This window comes from Schistocerca serialis, chromosome 1 (assembly GCF_023864345.2).
Source record: "Schistocerca serialis cubense isolate TAMUIC-IGC-003099 chromosome 1, iqSchSeri2.2, whole genome shotgun sequence".
NCBI lineage: Eukaryota > Metazoa > Arthropoda > Insecta > Orthoptera > Acrididae > Schistocerca > Schistocerca serialis.
Window position 1 is genome coordinate 878,097,692 of NC_064638.1, and position 21,577 is coordinate 878,119,268.

The window sequence follows — 21,577 nt, forward strand, 5'->3', positions numbered from 1 at the left end:
GCATGATGTATGTTGGGTCTAAATGGTCCGCTCTCACATAGGCGCTGATGGGACCTGGTGAACACTCTGCTGTCTGGCTGTCGTCTCTGAGAATAAGCTTCGTGATACATGCATTGCCGTTTGTACACCTATATCTTAAGTGGATGTCAACCATTTCTTCATTTGAAAATGTGTTTAAGCCATGGCAACCGTTACAAATCCTGTAAGGGACTATCAAAACGTTTCTATTCGAAGTCTGTACAGTCCGGAATCGGTATTCCAGTCACGTAAAACTGTCATGAGCACTGAGTCAATCATTCCACTGACGCACCCGGTTGAAGATACCCACTGGTAAAACACTGTGTCCTACTGTGTGAAGGAATCCGTTAAGTGACTGCTGCAAATTATCGTCCGACAGGATTCGTCGACTCTTCAGGCCTTTTTTAAGGGACTGAAAGTGCGGTTATCAGGACTATAGGGTGGGTGCTCGAATGAATGAGGCTGGCCTCCCAGATCGACTGCCATCTTGTGTCGAATCACGACCAGCATGAAACTTTCTGCACCATTGCACGAGGGTGGTTTTCGACAGTCATGCAGCCTTATAGACATTCTCTGATGGATGTCTACCGGTGTTGGTCCTTCAGCAGCCAAGAAAAGAATAGCAACATCTTGGCCCTGTTTGGACACATTTGGTAATAACGTCGCCATAGTTTGTAACGAACCCACCCTTTAATTTTCCACAATTATTCTTCATTACAACATCGGTACATAACGTTTCTCACCTGGTGGCGATTCTATCCTTGGTTAGTAAAGATAGGTTTAATTATTGCAGTAAGAACTGGTGTTTATCTTTTCAAGATGGCTTCAATGTCTGGGTCTCTTCTCCTGCTGCATAATTTTCTATAAAAGAAGGTACTGCGTATGTACCTATATATTAACTATATTTGAAGAATTAGCATCTTCATTTCCCAACAACAGTTTATTTTAATCTCCTTACTTGAACAAAGCAAAACATACCAAATGTACCTTGAAACTTCCTGGCATATTAAAACTGTGTGCCGGACCGAGACTCGAACTCGGGACCTTTGCCTTTCGCGGGCAAGTGCTCTACCATATGAGCTACCCAAGCACGACTCACGCCCCGTCCTCACAACTTCACTTCTGTCACTTCTCGTCTCTAGACGAGACGCACACGTCTCTAGACGAGAAGTGACAGAAGTGAAGTTGTGAGGACGGGGCGTGAGTCGTGCTTGGGTAGCTCATATGGTAGAGCACTTGCCCGCGAAAGCCAAAGGTCCCGAGTTCGAGTCTCGGTCCGGCACACAGTTTTAATATGCCAGGAAGTTTCAAGGACGAGAAGTGACAGAAGTGAAGTTGTGAGGACGGGGCGTGAGTCGTGCTTGGGTAGCTCATATGGTAGAGCACTTGCCCGCGAAAGGCAAAGGTCCCGAGTTCTAGTCTCGGTCCGACACACAGTTTTAATCTGCCAGGAAGTTTCATATCAGCGCACACTCCGCTGCAGATTAAAAATCTCATTCTCAAATGTACCTTGTTCCTACTGTCCAAGACTTTCGCCAAAACAAAATGTCCGAACCCAGCTCTAAAAATGCTAGTTCCACTTGATGAAGTCTAATATAATCCTGACGGGCTCGGCGCCAAAAAATACCTCATACACTACGAATCCAACTTCCAGTACTATCTAGAACAGCTAGTAAATCAAGTGAGCATTAAGGTAACTATTGTTATTGAAATTGTTAACCATTTTTAATTTATGTATTGTTTTCTGAAAATAAGACTTATGGGTCTAATTATTGATAACAAAGTTTTGCAGATTTTGGAAATATGAAAAATAGAAACATCCATTATTTTATAAAATCGATTTCACTATCGATGATAAAATTAATAAAATTATAAATGGAGAGAGATAATTTGTTTCAACATAACACTGAAGAATAAAAACTATCTTACTTAATGCAGACTTCTTTTCAGATAACACACTTTTATTGTAAAATTGTGAATAATAATTTTAATAGTTTCATATCGATAGCTGATAGCATACCGAAATACAAAAAGAAAAATAAATTTACGGAAAAAGTGAGTTCAGCAGTTGTAAATCTCTATGAACATCCACATATAAGAAGTATGTAATTTACGTAAGCAGATTTGCTTAGGACTGTGGTTTAGATGGCATTGGGCAGAGGATCCGATGGGGCTGTGTTCATTACAAGTTCACGTTTCGGCATTTATCGCATGCACCTCGGAAAAACACAAATACCACACTACTACTTTTGCCTACATGTCGGTGCTTATACACCCGCGTTGGAGTCGCGCTGCATTGCAATTACTCTGTAGCAGTGCCCTCAAATGGAAACTTTCCGGTGGCCCCTATACATTTGCACCACGTTTGGTGTTCACTGTGTGAACTGATACTTGGAACAGGCCCTAGACGAACAGCGCCCGACAGGACTTATTGTTCGGCCATAAGCCACGCCAAACATTCAAAATGGGCGAAATTCTGAAAGAAAAAAAAAAAAAAAGAAAAAGTACTTTCGTGTATTTCCCTCTTCTAAGCATGTTTGTCTAAGGGTCTGTAGCGTGAAGGGGGAGAGGTAAGTTAGCAGTGTTTGCCAGCTGGATGGCGTGCTGAAAAAAGCAGGGAGAGTCAGAGTCCTCAGCGTCAATTACGGACTCTCGTGTTTGTTTTTGCGGGCGCTGCTGCTGGCTTCGAAGCGAGGCCAGCACACACCTGTTACCGCCTGCCCGAGGTACAGCGAGAGAAGGGGACAGCCGGGCTTCTTCCCCTGGAATATGGACTACTTACTATTTATTGCTGCTAAAAACTAAACCTACAGTCTTCTTGCTTTATGCAGATTGTGATAAATATTAAAACAGAGCGTCCATAAAACCATTATGCACGGTGTTAAATATGTTTGCCACAACTTTTGAAATGATCCCAGATAGTAAACTCCAGAGGACTGAGGTCAGGTGCCTTGGAGGCCAAAGTACAGGCCCTACTCGACCTGTCCACTTTACACCATACTGGCAAGTCAGATGTCATAACATCAGTAACAGTATGTTCCAGTGCCCCATCACGCTTGTACCGCATCCTCCAATGTTGCGCAAGGTATCGCAGACTGTATGTGACATTGGAGCGCAATTAGCTGAGGAATTAATCGAGTTTACATTTCATGGTTGGTTGGTTGTTTTGGGGAAGGAGACCAGACAGCGAGGTCATCGGTCTCAGCCGATTAGGGAAGGATGGGGAAGGAAGTCGGCCGTGCCCTTTGAAAGGAACCATCCAGGCATTTGCCTGGAGCAATTTAGGGAAATCACGGAAAACCTAAATCAGGATGGCTGGACACGGGATTGAACCGTCGTCCTCCCGAATGCGAGTCCAGTGTCTAACCACTGTGCCACCTCGCTCGGTTTACATTTCATAAACATTTATACTACTCAGCAGAAAACTTCACTCTGAAGACAGTGGCAGTTCATAAACACACACTCAGAGTTATCACGCAAATTGCTCGTTCGTGGACTCGTGTTAGCTGGAACGTTTTAGCTTCTGTTATCGTGTACTTTCATGCGCGTCATTTTTCTCTTAATTATGGCCCACCCCATATATATACCCCCCCCCCTCCCCATGAACCATGGACCTTGCCGTTGGTGGGGAGGCTTGCGTGCCTCAGCGATACAGATAGCCGTACCGTAGGTGCAACCACAACGGAGGGGTATCTGTTGAGAGGCCAGACAAACGTGTGGTTCCTGAAGAGGGGCAGCAGCCTTTTCAGTAGTTGCAAGGGCAACAGTCTGGATGATTGACTGATCTCGCCTTCTAACAATAACCAAAACGGCCTTGCTGTGCTGGTACTGCGAACAACTGAAAGCAATGGGAAACTACAGTCGTAATTTTTCCAGAGGGCATGCAGCTTTACTGTATGGTTGTATGATGATGGCGTCCTCTTGGGTAAAATATTCCGGAGGTAAAATAGTCCCCCATTCGGATCTCTGGGGGGGGGACTACTCAAGAGGATGTCGTTATCAGGAGAAAGAAAACTGGCGTTCTACGGATCGGAGCGTGGAATGTCAGATCCCTAAATCGGGCAGGTAGGTTAGAAAATTTAAAAAGGGAAATGAATAGGTTAAAGTTAGATATAGTGGGAATTAGTGAAGTTCGGTGGCAAGAGGAACAAGACTTCTGGTCAGGTGACTACGGGGTTATAAACACAAAATCAAATAGGTGTAATGCAGGAGTAGGTTTAATAAAGAATAGGAAAATAGGAATGCGGGTAAGCTACTACAAACAGCATAGTGAACGCATTATTGTGGCCAAGATAGATACGAAGCCCACACCTACTACAGTAGTACAAGTTTATATGCCAACTAGCTCTGCAGATGACGAAGAAATTGAAGAAATGTATGATGAAATAAAAGAAATTATTCAGATAGTGAAGGGAGACGAAAATTTAATAGTCATGGGTGACTGGAATTCGAGTGTAGGAAAAGGGAGAGAAGGAAACGTAGTAGGTGAATATGGATTGGGGCTAAGAAATGAAAGAGGAAGCCGCCTGGTAGAATTTTGCACAGAGCACAACATAATCATAGCTAACACTTGGTTTAAGAATCATGAAAGAAGGTTGTATACATGGAAGAACCCTGGAGATACTAAAAGGTATCAGATAGATTATATAATGGTAAGACAGAGATTTAGGAACCAGGTTTTAAATTGTAGGACATTTCCAGGGGCAGATGTGGACTCTGACCACAATCTATTGGTTATGACCTGTAGATTAAAACTGAAGAAACTGCAAAAAGGTGGGAATTTAAGGAGATGGGACCTGGATAAACTGAAAGAACCAGAGGTTGTACAGAGTTTCAGGGAGAGCATAAGGGAACAATTGACAGTAATGGGGGAAAGAAATACAGTAGAAGAAGAATGGGTAGCTTTGAGGGACGAAGTAGTGAAGGCAGCAAAGTATCAAGTAGGTAAAAAGATGGGGGATAGTAGAAATCCTTGGGTAACAGAAGAAATATTGAATTTAATTGATGAAAGGAGAAAATATAAAAATGCAGTAAATGAAGCAGGCAAAAAGGAATACAAACGTCTCAAAAATGAGATCGACAGGAAGTGCAAAATGGCTAAGCAGGGATGGCTAGAGGACAAATGTAAGGATGTAGAGGCTTATCTCACTAGGGGTAAGATAGATACTGCCTACAGGAAAATTAAAGAGACCTTTGGAGATAAGAGAATGACTTGTATGAATATCAAGAGCTCAGATGGAAACCCAGTTCTAAGCAAAGAAGGGAAAGCAGAAAGTTGGAAGGAGTATATAGAGGGTCTATACAGGGGCAATGTTCTTGAGGACAATATTATGGAAATGGAAGAGGATGTAGATGAAGATGAAATGGGAGATATGATACTGCGTGAAGTATTTGACAGAGCACTGAAAGACCTAAGTCGAAACAAGGTCCCGGGAGTAGACAACATTCCATTAGAACTACTGACAGCCTTGGGAGAGCCAGCCCTGACAAAACTCTACCATCTGGTGAGCAAGATGTATGAGACAGGCTAAATCCCTCATACTTCAAGAAGAATATAATAATTCAAACCCCAAAGAAAGCAGGTGTTGACAGATGTGAAATTACCGAACTATCAGTTTAATAAGTCACAGCTGCAAAATACTAACGCGAATTCCTTACAGACGAATGGAAAAACTGGTTTCCAACCTCGGGGAAGATCAGTTTGGATTCCGTAGAAATGTTGGAACACGTGAAGCAATACTGACCTTACGATTTATCTTAGAAAATAGATTAAGGAAAGGCAAACCTACATTTCTAGCATTTGTAGACTTAGAGAAAGCTTTTGACAATGTTGACTGGAATACTCTCTTTCAAATTCTAAAGGTGGCAGGGGTAAAATATAGGGAGCGAAAGGCTATTTACAATTTGTACAGAAACCAGAAGGCAGTTATAAGAGTCGAGGGACTTGAAAGGGAAGCAGTGGTTGGGAAGGGAGTAAGACAGGGTTGTAGCCTCTCCCTGATGTTATTCAATCTGTATATTGAGCAAGCAGTAAAGGAAACAAAAGAAAAATTCGTAGTAGGTATTAAAATCCATGGAGAAGAAATAAAAACTTTGAGGTTCGCCGATGACATTGTAATTCTGTCAGAGACAGCAAAGGACTTGGAAGATCAGTTGAATGGAATGGACAGTGTCTTGAAAGGAGGATATAAGATGAACACCAACAAAAGCAAAACGAGGATAATGGAATGTAGTCAAATTAAGTCAGGTGATGCTGAGGGAATTAGATTAGGAAATGAGACACTTAAAGTAGTAAAAGAGTTTTGCTATTTGGGGAGCAAAATAACTGATGATGGTCGAAGTAGAGAGGATATAAAATGTAGACTGGCAATGGCAAGGAAATCGTTTCTGAAGAAGAGAAATTTGTTAACATCGAGTATAGATTTAAGTGTCAGGAAGTCACTTCTGAAAGTATTTGTATGGAGTGTAGCCATGTATGGAAGTGAAACATGGACGATAAATAGTTTGGACAAGAAGAGAATAGAAGCTTTCGAAATGTGGTGCTACAGAAGAATGCTGAAGATTAGATGGGTAGATCACATAACTAACGAGGAAGTATTGAATAGGATTGGGGAGAAGAGAAGTTTGTGGCACAACTTGACCAGAAGAAGGGATCGGTTGGTAGGACATGTTCTGAGGCATCAAGGGATCACCAGTTTAGTATTGGAGGGCAGCGTGGAGGGTAAAAATCGTAGAGGGAGACCAAGAGATGAATACACTAAGCAGATTCAGAAGGATGTAGGTTGCAGTAGGTACTGGGAGATGAAGAGGCTTGCACAAGATAGAGTAGCATGGAGAGCTGCATCAAACCAGTCTCAGGACTGAAGACCACAACAACACATGTATATACAAAACTTTTATTATAATCTTAATAGAAAAATTAATCTCGTGTGGCTCACATTTTAGTGCAAATATTTTCATCTGGCTCTACCACCGGTGAGCATGTAAGTTTAAAATTGGTGCTGCTTTCTGTAATTGAACCCCGTCCCAGTGCCGGAAAAGTGTGAATGTTACGTTTTGTCTGCTACATGGTGGAATAATTACATTTGCAACATAGGTAAACAAAGATCAGCTACAGAGTGGAATACGTATATTTACGACATTGGTAAAGAGAGCCGGTTTAAGGCCCAAATGAAACAGCCTGACATTTGGGGCGGCAAACTGGACGGGATGTCAGAAACATCAGAAACTCCATGTCTGTAACATTTCCGTACAGGACGTGTCACAGTTTACAGTGGCTGCTTGGGGTACCAAGCTGAGAAGGATGCCAGTGTCGCCCAAGCACAAGATTTGTATAGAGCATAAATCACAAATGGTAGTTAAAACTGACACAGTTGGAATGTATGAGGGGAAAGAGTGCGGGAGGGGGGCAAGAGGGGGAGGGGGGGCAGGAGGAGGACGCCATGTAAGTCGCTTGTGTGGTGAATGGAACCAGTTCTGCTGGTAAAATGAGTAAAAGCCCAAGCAAGATGACTAATTCCTGAGGTGGGGGAAGAATATGGGATTGTCTTTCAAAAAAGCTTTCAAATGGTTCATGGCAGAGGATACCACGTACCACCTTTAGTGACTTCCTCTCCTGTTCCACTCGCAAATGGAGCGAGGGAAGAACGACAGTCTAAAGGCCTCTGTACGAGCCCTAATTCCTCGCATCTTATCTTTGTGGTCCTTAAGCGAAATGTATGTTGACGTTAGTGGAACCATTCTGCTGTCAGGCTCAGATACCAGTTCTCAAAATTTCTACGATAGTGCCCCACGAAAAAAACGGCATCTTCCCTTCAAGGATTCCCATTTGTGTTCGTGAAACATGTCCATAATACTTGACTGCTGATCGAACCCGATGGTAACAAACCTAGCAGCACACCTCTGAGTTGCCTCAATGTCCTCCTTTAATCCAACCTGGTGGGGATCCCAAACACCAGAAAAGTGCTCAAGAATGGGATGCACTACCATTCTGTATGCCATCCCCTTTATGGATGAGCTACATTTTCCCAAAATTCTCCAAATAAAATGAAGTCTAGTATCCACGTTCACCACTATCATCCTTACATGCTCATTTCATATTGCTTTGCAGCATTACTAAACTAAACTACACCCTGACAGGCCATGAAGGCCCAACGGTACCCACAGGCATCAATGGATGCAGATATGGAGGGGCATGTGGTCAGCACACCACTCTCCCGGCTGTATGTCAGTTTACGAGACCAGAGCCGCTACTTCTCAGTCAAGTAGCTCCTCAGTTTGCCTCACAAGGCCAGAGTGCATCCCGCTTGCAGCATTATACCCAGATGTTTAATTGATGTGACTGTGTCAAGCAGCACACTACTAACGCTGTATTTCTATGTTACAGGACTGCTTTTCCTTCTCAGCTGCAAGTACTCCCAGAATAACACAAGCTCTGTATTTTCCTGTCTCAGTTTATCTTTTACAGAATTTTTCAAATGGCTACTAAACTGATGTAGCACAAGAAGAGAACCCTTCTTCAATAAAGCACAAATCCTTCTCTTCCACACTCTGTTAATCTATAATTTCATACCAACCCTATCCATCCAGCCCTTGTCACGTACATGAAAAACAACACCTGGTGGTATTTCAGAATGTTTTGGCATTTTTTATTATTGAAAGTGTTCATTGGATTAAGTTTAGTACCATCAGCACAACAAAAAAGGACAACAGTGTAGTGCAATTTTTTTCATGTCCACTTACTTTTATAGTTACAGTTTTAACACCTTCCATGGCAACAGTTCTATTACTCGGCACATAAAATGTCAGAGGAGTTTCATCCATAGTCACTATTTGGCTTAGTTACACACTGGTTCTCTTTTGATGTTAAATAGTATTTTCCATTCATACTCTAGTGGAATTTTCTAAGATATTTTGGTTTTCGTTCACATGATAAGTCCATGAACCTTCATAAACCTGTAGCACCAACCAACTGTGTCCTTAAATTCTGTTAAGTTCCACGATAGTGCTAGCTAATAAATGTGTATTTGAATTATTTTTGTATTGATTCCAATGGCGTTTTGACAGTGTCCCTGTATCCATTTCAATATGTCATCTTCTAGTTTTGACCATTTAGCATTCAGTCCTCTACTTACAGATTTAGTCTTCCTCATTTTTTCCAGTCCCTTTTTAGTAGCCTACCAATTGAAATTGGTTTTTCCTGTTGGTGGAGTGCCAAAATGCCACTCAGCTGATTTATTTCCATGTTATTCTCCATATGCTATTACTTTCAATTTATGGCCCGCATCATATGAATACCTTTTATATTTTTCCATTACGAAATTTGATACAGTGCTTAAAAATATTGTACTATTACCGACAACATGAAATGCTTCCAATTCAAGTTCACTGGCATCATAGAATCCAATGATGCATCATAGGCTAGACAGTGTTCTGGATTTGTGATCGTGGGCTGGGAGGGAGACAGTGTCAGCAACCTTGTGAATACCTGCAAATCATGTTCGTCACAGTGATGTACTGCTGCTACCAGGTAAAACCAATGTTGCCAGGTACAGACTGGTTTACTGTGGCATTGAATATATGGCCATTTTTTAAAATGGCAAGAATTTTAAATCAAACTCTGGACATTTTTATATTAATTTTGAGTACGATGCACCTGAATTTTGGAGGCAATTTTTTAAAGAAAAAAGTGTGTCTCATAGCCCATAAAATACAGTATCAACTGACTATTGAATGTAAGTGAAGTAGGGTCCTTGTATAAATTTTGACATATACTGCGTAAACAGGATGTGTGTGACTAGATTTAGGTTTAAATTAAGGGGAAAAAATATCTTTGTTAGGAGAGCAGTAAAGTACCTCCATCAGTCAGGTTTAACTGGGAATGGAAAAGAAATATTTCATGGCATTGTAAATACTGACTCAGTTACTCCAAATAGAGAAAGTTTACAGTGTGGAAAATTGAAAGAAGTTTGCAAAGAATAGACAGTAGACCAGAAATGTCATTCTTTCCTGAAAATATTCTTACAAGACTATGAATGTCATTTTTCTCTACAATGGCTCAGGGACATTTACTGTGTAAGCCAAGAAAGAGGGTGACAAACATCTGGGATCAAAATATCATGTGCCTTCCAAAGGACTAGCTCTAATCAAGAGTTAAAAAGGCACTAAACACAGCACTGCAAAACTCTTCAATGTGTCATTTAAAAGAAAAAATAATGCACTATGCAAAAAATTCAAAATTCTAAAAACAAGACAAGAACAATTTGAAGCATTATTAGGCATAAAATGAATAATGTTGGAAGGCAAATGATGACAGATAATATGAAATTAAGATCATGGGCTACTAAATTCAATGATTTTTTTGTAAAAGTAACTCATAAAAATAATAGTCTGTTGAAAGCATATCCAATAAACTTATTTACACTGGAAATGCACACTTCACCACTAGATACATGTTTTGCCAAGTCATCTCTCAGAGTGATTGCAAACATCATTGGGTCAATCTTCTGGCTGTGCTGATATCACAGCCAATGTGTTGAAATTCTATGATATTTTGGTAGCACACGCTTGAGTCAACTTAGAAATCAGTTAATGGATCAGTATACCAAACTGGAGATAAGCAACTGACCTCTAATTATAGACTATTTCCCCCTTTCCACCTACACAAAATTTTTTGAAAAAGTAACTTACAACAGAGTATTGAACCATTTTTCTGAGAATAACTTTTTAACAACTCAGTTTGGCTTCCATAAAGGCTTCTCAATGAAGAATGCAGTATATGATCTCACATACAGAGTTCTAGAAGAACCAGACAACAAAATTTACGCTGTTGGCTTTTCAGTGAGCCTTTGGCTGTTTAGGTCATAAAATGTTGCTGGAGTGGCATTAAAGTCTTTCCAATGCAGGGATGGAGACATCTTAAAAATTGGGACATAGAGGGTCACATTAACAAATGATATGACAGGAATAAGATTAAATTTGGTGTGGAGAAGTGTTAAATATAGTGTGATACAAGGTTTGGTGCTTGGCCTGGTACAGTTTTTGGTCTGTGTATATAATTTACTAGGGTTAGTGGAGTATTCTTTCAAAAACTGTAAAGTTTCCCAATGGCACAAGTACAGGATGTGGATAAGAATATGGAAACACAACACATTACCATGCCTAATATGGTGTAGGAAATCCTTTGGCACTCTAAACAACTTCCAGTCATCTTGGAATGGATAAATACGGGTCCTGTATGGTTTTCAAGGGAACTTTACATCATTATTTGTGCGAAACAGTGACGAGTTCAGGTAACAATAATGGAGACGCATGGGGATCATGCATCCTTCTCTCCAAAGTAGACCACAAATGCTCAACAATATTGAGTCCTGGTGACTGTGATGGCCATGGGAGGATGATAATTTATCCTCATGCTCATAAAACCAATCCTAGATTATGCAAACGGGGCCCTGTTATCTTGGAACACAGCATCACAATGAACATTGTACCCTGTGATGGACCTGATCAGCCAAAATGGTCATGCAATCTTGGCAGGCCCCTGGAATATTGTGTTATGATGGCCCATATCATCATCAAACCCCTGTCATGTTTCACTCTTCGGCTGTAAACTTGGTCAGACATTATTAATGGTATGAAACAAGACTCATATGACAAAATGACCTTCTTCTGTTACTCCACAGTCCAGGTTTTATGGCTTCGGTACCACATTTTCATGTTATGAACATGAGTGGTTTTGACATTCTAGTTCACTTTGAAGTTTCCTACTTGTGGAAGTTCCTTTGTGTTGTTCTAATACTGACAGGTTTGCAAGTGTGACACTGAGTTCCAAAATGAAAGCTGCTGATCCTGTATTTTTCATCACAATCTTGTTCATTTCCATCCACCATGATCATTCAACACACACTTTCATCCATGTTGTGGCTTAGTGGATGATGTTTTTCTGCTTTCCCTGTATGTGGTATAAATCTTCGATACTTGAAACACCAAGTACTTCAGAACCCTTGGTTATGGAAGCACCCACAATACAAGAACCAACAATTTTCATATGTTTCCATGCACTTCAACATGACACAATGCAGACACACATACACAAAACACTGTTCTGACCATGACTGACACTTGAAACATATTAAGGATATTGTACAGGGGCCATTTATGGTCAAATGCAACAGTGCAACCTGCAAGTTTGGCTAACACATTTATATTCAAGCATACATTTCTCACAATGTTCCCATATATTTGTCCAACCCTTGTTTATTGATAAAGGGCACAAACAAATCCATACCAGACATTAGCTAGAGAATAATGGAAGAGGCTTGCAAGTAGTTCACAGCCAAAAGCTTAACCCTTAATCTTACAAAGACTCATTTTATGCAGTTCAAAACAAAAACAAAATAATATTCACATGTACCGTATCAGAAGTAGAGATCAATCGGCATACACTGAATGAGGCACCATGCACAAATTTCGTGGGTATCCACATGAATAATAAAGTGAAGTGACACAGTCACGTGGATAAGATAACCAAAAATTTAAGTTCTGCCTGCTTTGCACTCATAAAACTCTCTTGCTATTTTGACCTGTAGATGCGACTGCTAACACACTTTTCTTACTTTCACTCAATTCTGGCCTGTGCTACAATCATCTGGGGCATTTCAGCTAAGGTGAAAGAGTATTTATTCTTCAGAAGTGTGCAATTAGAATATTGTGTAAATATGATAATTGCATGGCGTACAGTAACCTCTTCCAAAAGCTAGGGGTTCTTATACTTACATATCAACATATATATTACCTAATGGTATTTGTGGTTAACAACAGGAGTGGATTTGGGATGAACTTGACAACTGACCAGTGGAATGTTAGAAGTAAAACTAATTTCCATATAGACTATGCAACCCTCTCTAGGGTTCAGAATGGAGTTTTATAGTCTGGTGCAAAAGTATATAACAAGTTTACTTTATGATTTTATTTTATTTTATTTCATGTTCCATAGGTCCAACTGTGCTGGGTTCACAAGGACGTGAAATGAGTCAGTTTTTTACAAATACAATGTGATAATCTTATAGCACATACAGACATTTGAGTACATAATTATATAAAAATATAATAGAAGGAAACATTCCACACGGGAAAAATATATTTAAAAACAAAGATGATGTGACTTACCATACGAAAGCACTGGCAGGTCGATAGAAACACAAACAGACACATACATACACACAAAATTCAAGCTTTCGCAACAAACTGTTGCCTCATCGGGAAAGAGGGAAGGAGAGGGAAAGACGAAAGGAAGTGGGTTTTAAGGGAGAGGGTAAGGAGTCATTCCAATCCCGGGAGCGGAAAGACTTACCTTAGGGGAAAAAAAGGACGGGTATACACTCGCACACACACACACATATCCATCCACACATATACAAACACCATATGTTTGCTGGTGTCTGTATATGTGTGGATGGATATGTGTGTGTGTGTGTGCGAGTGTATACCCGTCCTTTTTTCCCCCTAAGGTAAGTCTTTCCGCTCCCGGGATTGGAATGACTCCTTACCCTCTCCCTTAAAACCCACTTCCTTTCATCTTTCCCTCTCCTTCCCTCTTTCCTGATGAGGCAACAGTTTGTTGCGAAAACTTGAATTTTGTGTGTATGTATGTGTCTGTTTGTGTTTCTATCGACCTGCCAGCGCTTTCGTATGGTAAGTCACATCATCTTTGTTTTTAAATATAATTATATAAAAATTTATACAGTAAATTCTTTGAGCAGCAATACAGAAAAAAGATGATACATATTTTCTTAGAACCATTAAAGCACTACGGAAAAACAGATACAGAGCACACACAGGTACAGAGCTCAAGTTAAGTAATGTTCTTAGTGGCGTTATGTCAACTTGTACTATCTAATATTAAAATTTTACAATTTATTTATTTAAAAATTCATCTGGACTGTAAAAAGCTTTTTCTAGGAGAAATATTTTTAGTGCTTTCTTAAACTTACTCTTGTTATGACTCTCTGTCTATATTTAAGGAGGAAGAGCATTGAAGAGTTTTATTCCAGTGTAGTGGACACCCTTTTGCACCAAGCTCAAATTTCTATGCTCACTGTGTATGTCATTCTTCCTCCTGGTGTTATGCTCATGATAAATACTGTTTGGTTGAAATATCTCTATATTTTTATAGACAAAACACGTGAGAGAAAAAATATATCGGCATATAGTTGCGTATATTTTAAGTTTTTAAAAGCTATTTCTACATGAGTCTCTTAGGCACAATTCACATATAACTCTTAAAGCTCACTTTTGAGCAATGAACACTTTCCTTGCTAATGACTGGTTGCCCCAAAAAATAATGCCATATTCAATGAGTGAGTGAAAATAGCCATAGTATGCCACTTTTCCAGTGTTAGGTTCAACACATGTAGTGACAACCCATAAAGCATACATAGCAGAGCTAAGCCTCTTACAGAGATCTATAATATGTGAAGACCAGTTCATTTTCTTGTCAATGTGCACTCCAAGAAATTTTGTTGTTTCCATTCTTTCTATTGGCTGATTATCACATGTCACACTTATCTCTCTCTTTTTCTGTTTTTGTACAGAACTGAATAAAGCAGGTCTTACTGGAATTTGATGAGAGACCATTCACCTTGAACCAGTTAACCACATCTGAGAGTATGTGATTAATGGATTCCTCAAGATTACTATCTGTTCTACTGCTCAAAAAAATTGTAGTATCGTCAGCAAATAATGTAAATTTACACAGCAGGCTTGTACACGATGGTAGATCATTTATAAAAATCAGGAATAATAGTGGCCCAGTAATCGAGACCTGAGGCACTCCACATGTAATGGAACTCCATTCAGGATGTGAGGACACATCACATACTACATCTGAGCCATTCAAGACAACTTTTTGTTTTCTGCCTTGGAGATATGACTGAAGCCAATTGCCTGCAATACCACTTATTCCTACTAATTTTGCTTTTTGCAAGAGAATCTGGTGATCAACACAGTTAAACGCTTTAAACAAATCACAGAAGACACCAAATGCTAGCATTTTTTCATTAAGGGTTTCTAGGACTTCATTTGCAAGTGCACAGATTGCGTCTTCTGTTGAACGGCCCTTTTGAAAGCCAAATTGGCTCTTGCTGAGAACTCCATTCTTCATGAGATGATCAGTAATTCTTACATGTATTAGCTTCTCTAGAATTTTAGAGAAAGCGATCACCAAAGAGATAGGTCAAAGTTAGTTCAGTTTTATTACACTTTTTGTACAGGGGCTTCACAATGGCATACTTAAGTCTACTGGGAACAGGAACAACACCTTTCTGAAGGGAAGCATTGAAAATATGACAGAGAATGTCCCTTATTCACACACAAGAATATTTCAATAAATTACTAGAAATATTATCAACCCCTGCAGAGTTCTTACTCTTTAGAGACATGATGATTTTTTGAATTTCATCTATAGTGACAGGATTAAGCTACATTTCTGAAATTGTGTTTGAATATACAGCCTGACAAAGAGTTCCAGCTTCATCAACATTGGACTTGCAACCAATCTGTTGAGTTACTGATAAGAAGTGTTTATTAAAAATCTCAGCCACACTTTTGGGGTTATCTACTAAGTTACCTTCATATCTGATATTATTTACATCTTCTTTGCTTGTTGTAAATCTTCTTGTTTCTTTTTTCACAATGCTCCAAATTGTTTTTATTTTATTGTTAGAATTATCTATTTTCTTCTCATAATGAAGGGCTTTTGATTTCTATATTAGTTCCTTTAAAATATTACAGTATAATCTATAGTGTTCCCATTTTTCTACATCTTTAGATAAGCTTATTGCAGCATAAGTTTCCCTTTTGGTTTTACATTACTGTTTTATAGCTTTTGTAATCCAAGGCTTACTTACAGAATTGGAAGCACTGTTGCTGACCCATTTCTTTGGAAATATTTCTTCAAAATGAGCACAGAATTCATTTATAAAACAGTTAAATTATGTATAAACATTATCAAGGCTACATACTAAAGACCAATCCATTTGCTGCAATCTATTGTTGAAAGTTTTTTTTGCCTCTTCGTTCATTACTCATGAATTTCCATTGAGGAAACTGTTTTTTGAACAGATTAACATCATAAAGAGTGAGAATTTGTCCATCATGATCTGATAGCCCACTTATAACCTGCCTAACAGTATAATTATGTCTACTTACATCTAAAACAATGTTATCTATCATAGTTTGGGACTTAGATGTACTTCTTGTTGGGAAGTTTACATAAGGTTATCACAATCTCAAAGTCAATTTTATTCTTATTTTCTGTCATAAATTTTATATTGAAATCACCTAAAACTACAATATCCTTTGCTTTTGCTAGTAACCCCGACAGCAGGAGTTCCATTATATGTAGAAAAGTTTTTATGTCACCTGAAGGTGCCCTGTAGTCAGCCAACATTATTAAGTGTAGAATTGAGTTATTATTTCTGTTGCACGTACCTCAAATTGTTATTCCACACAGTGTTTCTTAATATCTATAGCTTTGTATGCTATACTATCCTTAACATAAATTGCTACTCCACCTTTGTCTTTACAGTCCCTACAGTAGTATGTTACTAAACTCTGACTTACTATAGATGGCAAGGCAGGTCACTAACATCACCTATACCATCAAAGGCAGGGCTACCTGTGCAACCAGTCAAGTGATTTACAAGCTAAGCTGCAACCACTATGCTGCATTCTATGTAGGCATGACAACCAACAAGCTGTCTGTCCATACGAATGGCCACCGACAAACTGTGGCCAAAAGCAAGTGGACCACCCTGTTGCTGAACACGCTGCCAAACATGATATCCCTCAACTCAATGACTGCTCCACAGCCTGTGCCATATGGATCCTTCCCACCAACACCAGCCTTTCTGAATTTCCCAAAGAGATGCCTTCCTCTTGCCTTTTCATTCTATTAGTGCTGCTGTTACCTGACTGAGAATCCACTGGAGTCTGTCTTGAGGCAGGAGGGAGGAGGCACTTGACACTACCTACTGTTATCACTTCTTCTTCTTCAGGCCCACACATAAAAAATCGTTGAGACGTGGGGGAAGATCAGCATTTCTTCTGCCCAACAACCTTTTATTTGGATTGCTTGATGAAGATTTCTTCCCATTTGTTGCATGTGGAATTTCTGTTTTTTCTGTAGAGGTCCAGCCCAAATCCTATATCATTTCAGTGACGCTCTCTCCCCTATTTTGAAATAATACGAAACATGCTGCACTTCTTTGATCCAATCCTATCTGGTAAGGATCCCACACCATGCGGCAGCATTCTAAAAGAGGGTGGACAACAGTAGTGTAGGCAGTTCTTTACTAGATCTGTTACATGTTCTAAGTGTCCTGTCAATAAAATGCAGTCTTTAGTTAGCCTTTCCCACAACATTTTCTATGTGTTCCTTCCAATTTAAGTTGTTCATAATCATAAATCCTGGCTATTTAGTTTAATTTAGGGCCTTTAGATTTGACTGATTTACTGTGTAACCAAAGTTTAATGGTTTCCTTTTACCACTCATGTGGATGACCTCACACTTTTCATTATTTAGTGTCAATTGCCAGTTTTTGCACCACACAGATATCTTTTCTAAATCATTTTGCAAATTGTTTTGGTCTTCTGATGACTTTACTAGTCAATAAATGACAGCATAATCTGCAAACAACCTAAGACGGCTGCTCCGATTGAAACTTCCTGGCAGATTAAAACTGTGTGCCCAACCGAGACTCGAACTCGGGACCTTTGCCTTTCGCGGGCAAGTGCTCTACCAACTGAGCTACCGAAGCACGACTCACGCCCGGTCTCACAGCTTTACTTCTGCCAGTATCTTGTCTCCTACCTTCCAAACTTTACAGAAGCTCTCCTGCGAACCTTGCAGAACTAGCACTCCTGAAAGAAAGGATATTGCGGAGACATGGCTTAGCCACAGCCTGGGGGCCTATAACACTAACTTGGGGAACGCCAGAAATCACCTCTGTTTTACTTGATGACTTTCCGTCAATTACTACAAACTGTGCCCTCTCTGAAGAGAACTCATGAGTAGAGTCACATAACTGAGATGATATTCCATAAGCCGCTTCTGTGGTACAGTGTCAAAAGCCGTTGAAATCTCTAAATACGGAATCAATCTTAAATCCTTTGTCAGTAGAACTCAATGCTTCATGCGAGTAAAGAGCTTGTTGTGTTTTACAGGAATGATGTTTTCTAAATGCATGTTGGCTGTGTGTCAAAAGACCATTTTCTTCGAGGAAATTCATAATGTTCGAACTCTATATGTTCTAAAATCCTGCTGCATATTGACATTAATGATATGGGCCTGCAATTTAGTGGATTACTCCTACTACCTTCCTTGAATATTGGTGTGACCTGCGCAACTTTCCAGTCTTTGGATACGGATCTTTCGTCGACCGAACAGTTGTATATGGTTGTTAAGCATAGAGCTATTACCTCAACGTACTCTGAAAGGAACCTAATTGGTATACAATCTGGACCAGAAGACTTGCTTTTATTAAGTGAGTTAAGTTGCTTCACTACTCTGAGGATATTTACTTCTATGTTACTCATGCTGGCGGCCGTTCTTGGTTCAGATTCTGAAATATTTACTTCATCTTCTTTTGTGAATGCATTTCAGAAGGCTGTGTTTAGTAACTCTGCTTTGGCAGCACTGTCTTTGATAGTGTCTCCATTGCTATTGGGCATAGAAGGCATTGATTGTGTCTTACCAGTAGCATACTTCACTTATGACCAGAATATCTTTGGATTTTCTGCCTTCAGTGCGTAAATTGTACAGTAGGGGTGAAAGACTGCATCCCTGTCTTATACCTTTTTAACCTGAGAACTTTGTTTTTGGTTGTCTATTATTGTTTTTTCTTGCTTCTCATATATATTGTATATTATCCATCTTTTCCTACGGCTTAATCCTAGTTTTCACAGAGATTTTACCATCTTGCACCATTCTACATTGCTAAACAATTTTTCTAGGCCAACAAATCCCATAAATGTATTTGGTTTTTCTTAATTCTTGCTTACATTATCAGGCACTATGTCAGCCCTACCTTTCCAGGAATTACTTGTGCTTTTCCTGCACTTAAACAGGCTGTCATCTAACTAAACTTCAATTTTCCATTCTTATGTATATTATTGTTGTCAACAACATGGGTGCATGAGCTGTTATGCTACTTCTGCAATAGTTCTCACACTTCACTATCTTCAGCAGTCAATGGATGATATTTTTCTTATAGTCTAATGGTATAACTCCAGTCTCATAAATTCTAAACACCAACCTGAACTGTCATTTGTTGGCGTCCACTTTCCCCAATGATTTTTAAAATTCCAAAGGAATGTCATCTGTCCATTCTGCCTTATTTAATTATGAGTCTTCCAGGGCTCTGTTAAACTCCAACTCTAACACTGAATCCCCTATGTCTTCCATATTGACTGCCCTTTCTTCTCCTATCATGTTATGAGATGGTTCCTTCCTTTTGTGGAGGCCTTCAGTGTACTCTTTCCATTTGTCTGCTCTCTGCTCTCAAATTTAATGTGAAAACTGCTTGCTAATCTGGCATTTTTTTTCACACAAAACTGAAGGAGGACAGTAGTATGGATGGAACAGGTGTGATATTGTGACAGCGAATATTAATTTTGTTACAGACTTCCTTCATAGTATGTAATATTCATCATTTGGATGTGCAGTTCTTGCAGTTGTCATGTGTGCAGTTAAAATTATTACATCGATGATCTGCTGAAACAGTTAGGTTCTGCTACTTACGCTATTAGGGTTATTGGAAATTTTTATTATAAACATATCAGTAAATTAGCCTACTGTGCGTATTTTCCTTCACTGATTTCATTTGGCATCATATTTCGGGGCAATTCACCTTTAAGAGAGAAAGTATTCATTGCACAAAAGTGTGTAATCAGAATTATTGTTCTGCTCAAGCCCACCCAAGATCACATTGCAGATATTTATTTTTATATTCACAGTACCTTCACAATACATCTACCCACTTTGAAATTTGTTATTAATAACCCACTGCAACTAAAAAATAACAGCAAATGCATAGCTACAACACTAGAAGGAATGATGATCTTCATTATTCTCGATTAAATCTCACTTTGGTACAGAAAGGGGTGAATTATGCTGCCACAAAAATCTTTGGTCATTTGCCAATTAACATTCTGACAGATAACCAATCAACATTCAAAAGTAAATTAAAAGAATTTCTGAATGACAACTCCTTCTACTCAACAGATGAATTTTTATATATGAAGTAGCAGCAGTAAAAAAAATTTAAAAAAAATTAATTATTTTGTATAAAGAAAACTTACATTAAAGTGACATGTTCCATATCATCATGAAATGTCATATTCATTATCTATGGAACAAGTATAAATGAATGTGTGAATATAAGGTTTGCCTGTTATGGAAAACACTGGAGAGTGTTTTGCATAATAGATGGACCTTATATTAAATAGCAGTACATAATGCGCTAATTGCAATGCCTGGATCTAGATATCTTTCAGAAATTTCATATAAGGAATTCAAGAGTAGTTTTGGGTTCCAAATTGTGTTTCTTAATTAAGTGTCAATCATATTGTGTTTTTTATTAACTATAGAGCTCAGTGTACTTCACTGTGGAAACAAGGCATACTTATTGTTGGATTTGATTTCTTATGGTTGGCACTCCTTCCTTTTGCATTTACCAGATTCATTGTCACATTTAGGAAACTGAAGCTAGCTTCAAACCAGCTGCAAGTGGGCTGGTAAACTAGTTATTCTTGGTATTTCTCAAGTACAACATTTTTATAAAAACTTGAGCTACTGCCAACTTCCCCCACTGTCACTGTCAGGAGCAACTGAATATTGTTGCTACTAGAGGTTCATCTGATACCCAATAATCAGCTTAGAATTGGCCAATGAATACCAACATGATGACACAGAGGAGGTGAGGAGGATATACACCTGTGCTACCAATGATGATATAGATATGAGCAGTTTCCTGTTTTCCTCTGAAACCTCTCAGTATTACATGCCACATACTAATTTAGAATATAATCACTGTTCTTCCAAAACTGCTTGTACAGATTCCTATTAAAACAGTATTTTCTGGCAGTGATGATGTAAGAGGTCATCAAAAGTGGACCTCTAACTCTGTATTTACACTAACGAAGTCAGGATATTTCTTGCAAGAATGTCACCATGAACAACTTTCTTTCCACAATCTAACATTGATACCCAAAATCTTGTTGTGCTACTAAATTATTTTCTTTAATGGCTGGCGGTTTGTCCTGTAAATAGTTGTTGCATTCTTGTCCTTAGTGTGTGACATCCTTCCAGACATAAGTTCAACAAAAAACATGGGATCAACAGGAAGAACATAACTCTCTGACAGTATTAAAATACCATTTTCAGTAAGTTTTTATATGGGACAACTGTCAATATTATCTCTATGCAATGGTGTCATTGTGCTGCTTAACACCATGTCTCAGAGAACATCAAAAGATGAGTGGTTCATAAACTCTGTTGATG

At 39.1% G+C, this 21,577-nt stretch overlaps 1 long non-coding RNA gene across 1 annotated transcript in view; it reads left to right on the forward strand.

Annotated features, from left to right (window-relative positions):
- LOC126410816 (uncharacterized) overlaps positions 1–21,577 on the forward strand; it is a 121,562-nt gene that overhangs the window by 95,141 nt on the left and 4,844 nt on the right. The window lies entirely within an intron of this gene.